Genomic DNA, 7,278 nt, shown 5'->3' with positions numbered 1-7,278 from the left:
GGATTTATTAACACAAAGAAAATCAATAGGCCTTTCTTTCTTAATTCTATTCTTACACCTTTATTATTATTTTCTTTGCCTTTTGAATAAGTACTTACTGCTCTTTACCTTAAGTTTATTTTTAAATAAGATTTTATTAGCTAAGCTTATTATTCGGCACAGAATTATAGGCAATAAATTTGCGTGGGCTTAATAGCGCTAGATTAAATGTAGGTCATTTAACATTTATATGATTCTAAAAACAGAATATTATTATATTTTCAAAGATTGGATCGACATTGGATCGTCGCTTAAATGGTTAATTGTTGACTATTATATAAGTTATTTTAATTTGTACTACGATTTTTTTGAATAAAATCTTTACTTCGCTTCACGTGTATATCTAAACAACCTGTGTAAGAATTTTAGTCTTCTTTGAACGATATTCATTTTGTTTCAAAAAAAAAAAAACTTATATAAAGATTTTTTATCAACATGTATATTGTTATATATAAAATTCTCGTGTCACAATGTTAGTTACAATACTTCTCTTAAAAACGACTGGACCGATTTTTATGAAAATTTTGAGTGCATATCGGGTAGATCTGATAATCGGCCAACATCTATTTTTCATACCCCTAAGTTATAAAGGGGGATTAAGAGAGTTAATAACATATATGGCAAAACAACATTTGCAGGCTCAGCAGCAGTATTGTATAAATAGCTGATATTTATTAGAATCGATACTTGTTAGAAAAATATTACTTGGCATATACTAACTAAAACTTAGTATTCACACGTCACACCAAATAAATGTAAAAATCACGTTGCTGTTTTAATTTTTAATTTTTTCATTAATTTTAGATTGTAAAGGGTTTATAGAGAAGTTTCTAGAAAAGTCAAGGGCGAGCAGTAAGGCTTCAGAAGTCCGATAATGAATCAATGTTGAACACGGTCAAGTATAGTTAGAGTATGCTCGACCGATCCTAAATAGGATTTCCACGAAGTAGCCTCTTTTAGCTAATTAGTTTCACGTTGTTAGAAAATAGGAATATATTAAAATTATGCATACATTAATTATTAATAAGCTACTCAAATGTTTTTAATCATAACTCATAGTTATTAACTATTTGTTTCCTATTTACTAAAAATAAAAGTATCAACTATCGATAAATATTGTATAAATATGATTTGTTGTTATATTATACTAATTAACTTTAAAAATAATCTAGCAGACTGTTAGTACAACAATTAATGATAATATGATACGATAACAGTAATTTGTTCACAGTTATTTTAATTATTTATTTTATTATTGTAACTAAGGAATTTTAATTTGTATATTTTATGACTTTGTTATTTTTATCTTTATTTTACCTAATGTTGTTTATATTCTTATATAGTTTAACGAAAATACCAACATAATTTTACACATTCTTATAAATTCTGAACATATGTCTATAGAATATATATAATTACTAGCTGTGCCCGCGGCTTCGCCCGCGTTGAAATCAGTTTATCACAAAGTTTTCCCGGCAAACTTCCAGTGAAACTCTCATCAAAATCGGCTTAGCCGTTCCGTAAGCCTTCCTCTTGAAGCCCTCTCTCCATTGGTGAAACCGCATGAAAATCTGTTCAGTAGATTTTGAGAGAATCGATCACATACGCCTTTGGGGACTTTGTTTTATAATACACTAACTGTTGCCCGCGACTACGTCCGTGTGGTTATGAAGCATTATATGCATATGCATTACTATTAAGATTCTTAACGCAAATTATTTTTTTATTTCAGTCACTTGAAATGCTTATCATTCTGAGTTTTCACACAATTTAGTATAATTTAATAGTTATTTTTATAAAACCTCTCTATACACCACATTTTTAGTTTTATTTTCAGGCTGCAGTATAAAAAACCTTATCCTATATCAGGCGAACATATAGCTGCTGTATATGTTTCATACAAACTATCAACCCCAATTTAACTCCCTTAGCGGTAGAATATCGCAAAATCCGTTCTTAGCGGACGTCTACAAACTATAATCTACCTCCCTGCCAAATTTCATCTTTGTCCACCCTGGATGGATGGACCATCCAGCGGTTTTTGAGTTCTGGTGGTGAGTGAGTCTGTGACCTTTCTCTTTTATATATATAGATTACGATGCATTATTTGGACACCTCCTCACCATCTATAGAGCATACATTTTAAATTTCAAGTCTCTTACTTCAAAAACATAGGACTTTCATACAAACTTCCAACCCCCGTTTTATCCCCTTAAGGGTCAAGTTTCGTAAAATTAGCTCTTAGCAGATGTTTACGCCCTATAAGGAACCTACCTGCCAAATTTCAAGTTTGTAGATGTTATAGTTTCGGAGATTTCGTGATGAGGGAGTTATCCTACCATCCCCCGTTTTAACCCCAAAAAGGAGTTGATTTCTAAAGATACATTATTTGGACACCGTCAAACCATCTAAAGAGCGTACATTTTAAATTTCAAGTCTCTTATTTCAAAAACATAGGACTTTCATACAAACTTTCAACCCCCGTTTTACCCCCTTAGGGTCGAATTTCGTAAAACTCGTCCTCAGCAAATGTCTACACCCAATAAAGAGCCTATTTGCCAAATTTCAAGTTTGTAGGTGTTAAAGTTTCGGAGATTTCGTGATGAGTGAGTAAACCTACTATCCCCCGTTTTAACCCCAAAAGAGAGTTGATTTCTAAAGATACATTATTTGGACACCTTCTCATCATCTATAAGATATATATTTTAAATTTCAAGTCTCTTACTTCAAAAACATGGGACTTTCATACAAACTTCCAACCCCCGTTTTACCCTCTCAGGGGTCGAATTTCGTAAAATCCGTTCTTAACTGATGTTTACACCCTATAAAGAGCCTTCTTGCCAAATTTCAAGTTTGTAGGTATTATAGTTTCGGAGATTTCGTGATGAGTGAGTCAACCTACCATCCCCCGTTTTAACCCCAAAAGGGAGTTGATTTCTAAAGATACATTATTTGGACACCTTCTCATCATCTATAGAGCATACATTTTAAATTTCAAGTCTCTTACTTCAAAAACATAGAACTTTCATACAAACTTGTAACCCCCGTTTTACCCCCTTAGGGGTCGAGTTTCGTAAAATCCGTTCTTAGCGGATGTTTACGTCCTATAAGAAGCCTACCTGCCAAATTTCAAGTTTGTAGGTGTTATAGTTTCGGAGATTTCGTGATGAGTGAGTGACCTTTCGCTTTTATATATAGTATAGATATCTATATATTAGCTGCCCGGGCAGACTTCGTTCTGTCAAAAGTTATTAGTAAAAATTCCTTTTTTTTATTTTTTTTTTTAGTATTAATACCTTCCGTGGGCCTTAAGGAACATACAAAAAATTAATTAGCCGAGTTGGTCGAGCCATAGCGCTAAGCACAACTCGAGAATGGCAACATTCATTTTTATTTATATAGAAGATGTAACAATATACAAATATGTGATTTATCTATACGTAGCATGTTAAATCTAACCTAGATCGCCAAAATAAAAACAAAATAGCACACACATTGAACTAGACCATTTTTATGAAATAAAATTAATACAAAAAAACGCTATTGTAGATATTCAGGACATAAAAATCCTTTCTAGGGCAATGGGAAAATTGAGGGCGCCGGGGAACTCAGCTAAGTGTCTATCTGTACCTAAGTTTATTATCCTTTTGAAGGCTGTGATCGAAGGATAATATTATTTAGAAGTAATTAGATGCCTATCGATATTATTTAAGGCGTTAAAACTTTGTATGTCTTAGATGTTATTTATTTTATTAAATATTACTAAATTATTTTTCTTGTCTTGGGTGACTTACTGTCCTAATTCAGCGTCAAATGAACCATGACTGCGCGAAGAAATGAAAAATATCAAATAGTCATTACTTTTTAAAAAGTCTCTTATTGTCACATTAATTAACATCATTTGAAATATTAGACGAGTCATGTCCCTTGTCATAATTTACGACACTGTCTGAGCGACAAATGCGAATACAAAAACAAACGAGAAAGATTCAAAATATTTTTCTTCATGCAAGACAAGTTTAGTAATAATTCATATTTTTCCGAGTAATAGCTGATTTTCTTGATGTGATTCTTGATTAAGCGATAGCTTCATAATATTCATAATTAATTTAACGAATTCCAATATATACTCATATATAAAATCCTATCAAAATGATGATACAAAAAAGCTTTTGAAGCCACATGAATACAGAAATTTTTGATTTTGACTGTAAAGCTAAAATTGTTTAATTAAAACACGAATTCTTCAAAAATGAGCGGTTCGTAATTATCTATTTTTTTTTTAAATGTGGGATCCAGCCTTTAAACGTCCAATTTTACTGTCGACGTAAATCAATATGCTATTTTCTACTTGAAAAATGCAAAGTAAAATGTTATATTTATTCAACAACATTCACTGTTATCTCGAGATTACAGAAGTTTCCACTAAATAAATTCCTATTTCCACGTCGACGGTTGACGGGTCATGTGTGTAAAAGGATAATAGTGCTCTACGTCTAAGTAAAAACAATGTAATAAACATACATTTCCTTCAACCGAATCTATGGAAAACTATTTAAAAAAATTATACAATGTATCTGGTGTATGGCATTTCAACAGTTAAAATTGCTCGTGTTAAAGTATTGTATTATATCTTTAATAGAATTTTTAATATGATTTCTTGTTATTTCGTTTGACAGAGCGTTCATTTTTAATATTGCCTAGAATCGAATGATCTCAATTATTTTATTTTTATTGCATACAACGTTTTTGAAGCAAATTACACTCATGATACGTAATTTTTTAAATGAAATAAAAATTATATGAACGAAACTTTACTATATATTATTTATATTTTATATTACTTATATTTATTTTATATTTTACTTTTTTACTATTAATATTTTTTAATATAAACCATATTATTTTAAATAATTTAAGTTAAAATTAGTTACTATTTGTTCAACTTTATATTTATAAAAGTATGATGTCATGATCAAGGCAGGTATCAGAGTAATTGGCTGCGATAATGCTCAATATTCTGTAATGACTCTCATCAACGCTACGTAGCGTCCTTTTTAAAGAGCCGGAAGACTCCATTAGAGGATGAGCAATTTGCGACTATCGCCATTTTGAATTTTACATTTACGCGCGAAATTGACGTCTAGTAACAATTTACTTTTTTTATCTGTTCTAGAATGTCAACGACAAAAAAATGTATTAAAAAAAACACAAGCCTTGTTAATTCTATTGGAAAATTTTATTAAGCCTATATATCTCTTCATGTGAACGTAATCTGAGTCACGTGATCTAGTTACTGTGCATGTGGCGGCCTTACACTCGATATTAGTGTCACGTTTTACTAAACAGATTTTAACATTCCTTAAAGTAAAAAGATTCAGAGAGTCTAACTCTACATATGTTCTTTTAATCCTTTTATATAAAACACATCTCAGTGATTCTTTATTCTTTATCATATTTATTTGTTCGTCTTTATCTTCTAATTTTACTTCAGTAGAATATAAAACATCAGTTAACGACTATAAAATGAAGTTAAAAAAGTAGTAATTCAAGTAAATTATTAAAAAGCAAATACAGGGCTATACAATGTATAAAACTTAAAAAAAAATAAGGTTAAAGAAAATATAGAAAAGAAATTTAAAAAGTTAGGTTAGGTGTATATTGTACCTCGTTATACGACTTAATACCGACTCACATTATTTACAATAAATATATCAGAGTTTTAATTGAAAAAAAAATAAAATTAGATAAAATATTTACTTCAAAATAAAGATTCATTAATTAAAAGTACTGAAAGAAAATTCCTTTAAAAAGAAAAAAAATATATAAATGAGACCTACGAATTCATTAATTTATACCAAAAATCAATATTTCCTCAGCGTTGTACGTTATTAAATTAATTAATTTATACGCGCGATATGGATTTTACATCTCAAGTAAACAAACTAGGAATACAGAGTTTTAGGACTAGAGTTTTGCCGCAGATTTACTGATTTTGAATTTAATTTTATGATAAAAAATAAACATTTATATATACAATAACAAACTATAAATGACCGAATGGAAATATCTCTTAAATAAACGTAAAGGTTTCAAACTCAATACAAGAATATTTCGAGTTCCATTAGGCTTTTAATATAAGACTTTCTACCGTGACATGTAGGTCTACCACGCTGTATAGATTTATTTAAACTCGCATTATTAGTTCAGTTAAAACCATAGGTCATCTAATGTGAATATAAACTACAAACAAAAATATGAAATATTTAAAAGGGAACTAGCTAGTCGTCATCACAGTTTCAGACGAGTCAGAGATTCAAGTTCACTGTGTAGTAGTTACCCAGTGAACACATGACATTAATTTACGTAAATATGATATCAAAATTATATGAAATTAGTGTTTTATGTCACATTGATATCACATTTACGTAAATTTATGTCATCTGAAGGCCTAGCCAAGTTACAAACGTTTCGTATCGAACGTCTTTCTACAATCGTTGACGGCTCGGCGTAAGTCATTTTAAATTGGTAGCCAAGTTGACACGACTGAGTCAAACGGTCATTCTACAACATCTTTAGAAAAAACTAATACTTTAGTCTATGATTAGCGTTTTTACGAGCGTCAAACTAACGTCAAAGTCACAACGTCGTTATACATAAAATTATAAATTGTTATTAGAACTATTGAAAGCCATTAATCCTGAAGAAGAAATTGTTATTAAATTATTAAGTGTTTTATGCGTAACCGAAATAAGATAAAGTTCTTCTTATATTTGGTTTATTATTAATAAATCACAGTGTTAATTTTAAACATTACTGTCTCTAGAAAAACTCGAAATGTTATGATAACATGATTCTGAATAGGAATGAAAGATATCTTGGAAGAATATTATTAGGTGTTAAATCTTTGTAATTTTAATTTTAAGAATTGGTTAGGTTAGGTTAATTTTATTCATTTTTTCTTTTCTCTTAAATTGTAATAGATTGTAATTTACATTTTCAGAAACATTGTGCTGCCATGTATATAATATTATATGTGGATAACGGCGCTGATAAACTTTTATTATGCAATTGTTTGTTGTCCTAAATAAAATAAAATAAAATCTTAAAAATTAAGTTGTTTATATGATGGAATATAGATCTTGAGCAAGCCCAGAACAGTTCGCAGCTTTACTGGAATTCATGGAAAGGGAAAAAAATTCCACGAAGAGAAAAGGAAAGGTTGTGATTAGAATTGCG

This window comes from Melitaea cinxia, chromosome 7 (assembly GCF_905220565.1).
Source record: "Melitaea cinxia chromosome 7, ilMelCinx1.1, whole genome shotgun sequence".
NCBI lineage: Eukaryota > Metazoa > Arthropoda > Insecta > Lepidoptera > Nymphalidae > Melitaea > Melitaea cinxia.
The sequence above is the reverse complement of the archived record's forward strand: the minus strand, read 5'-3'. Positions refer to the sequence as shown.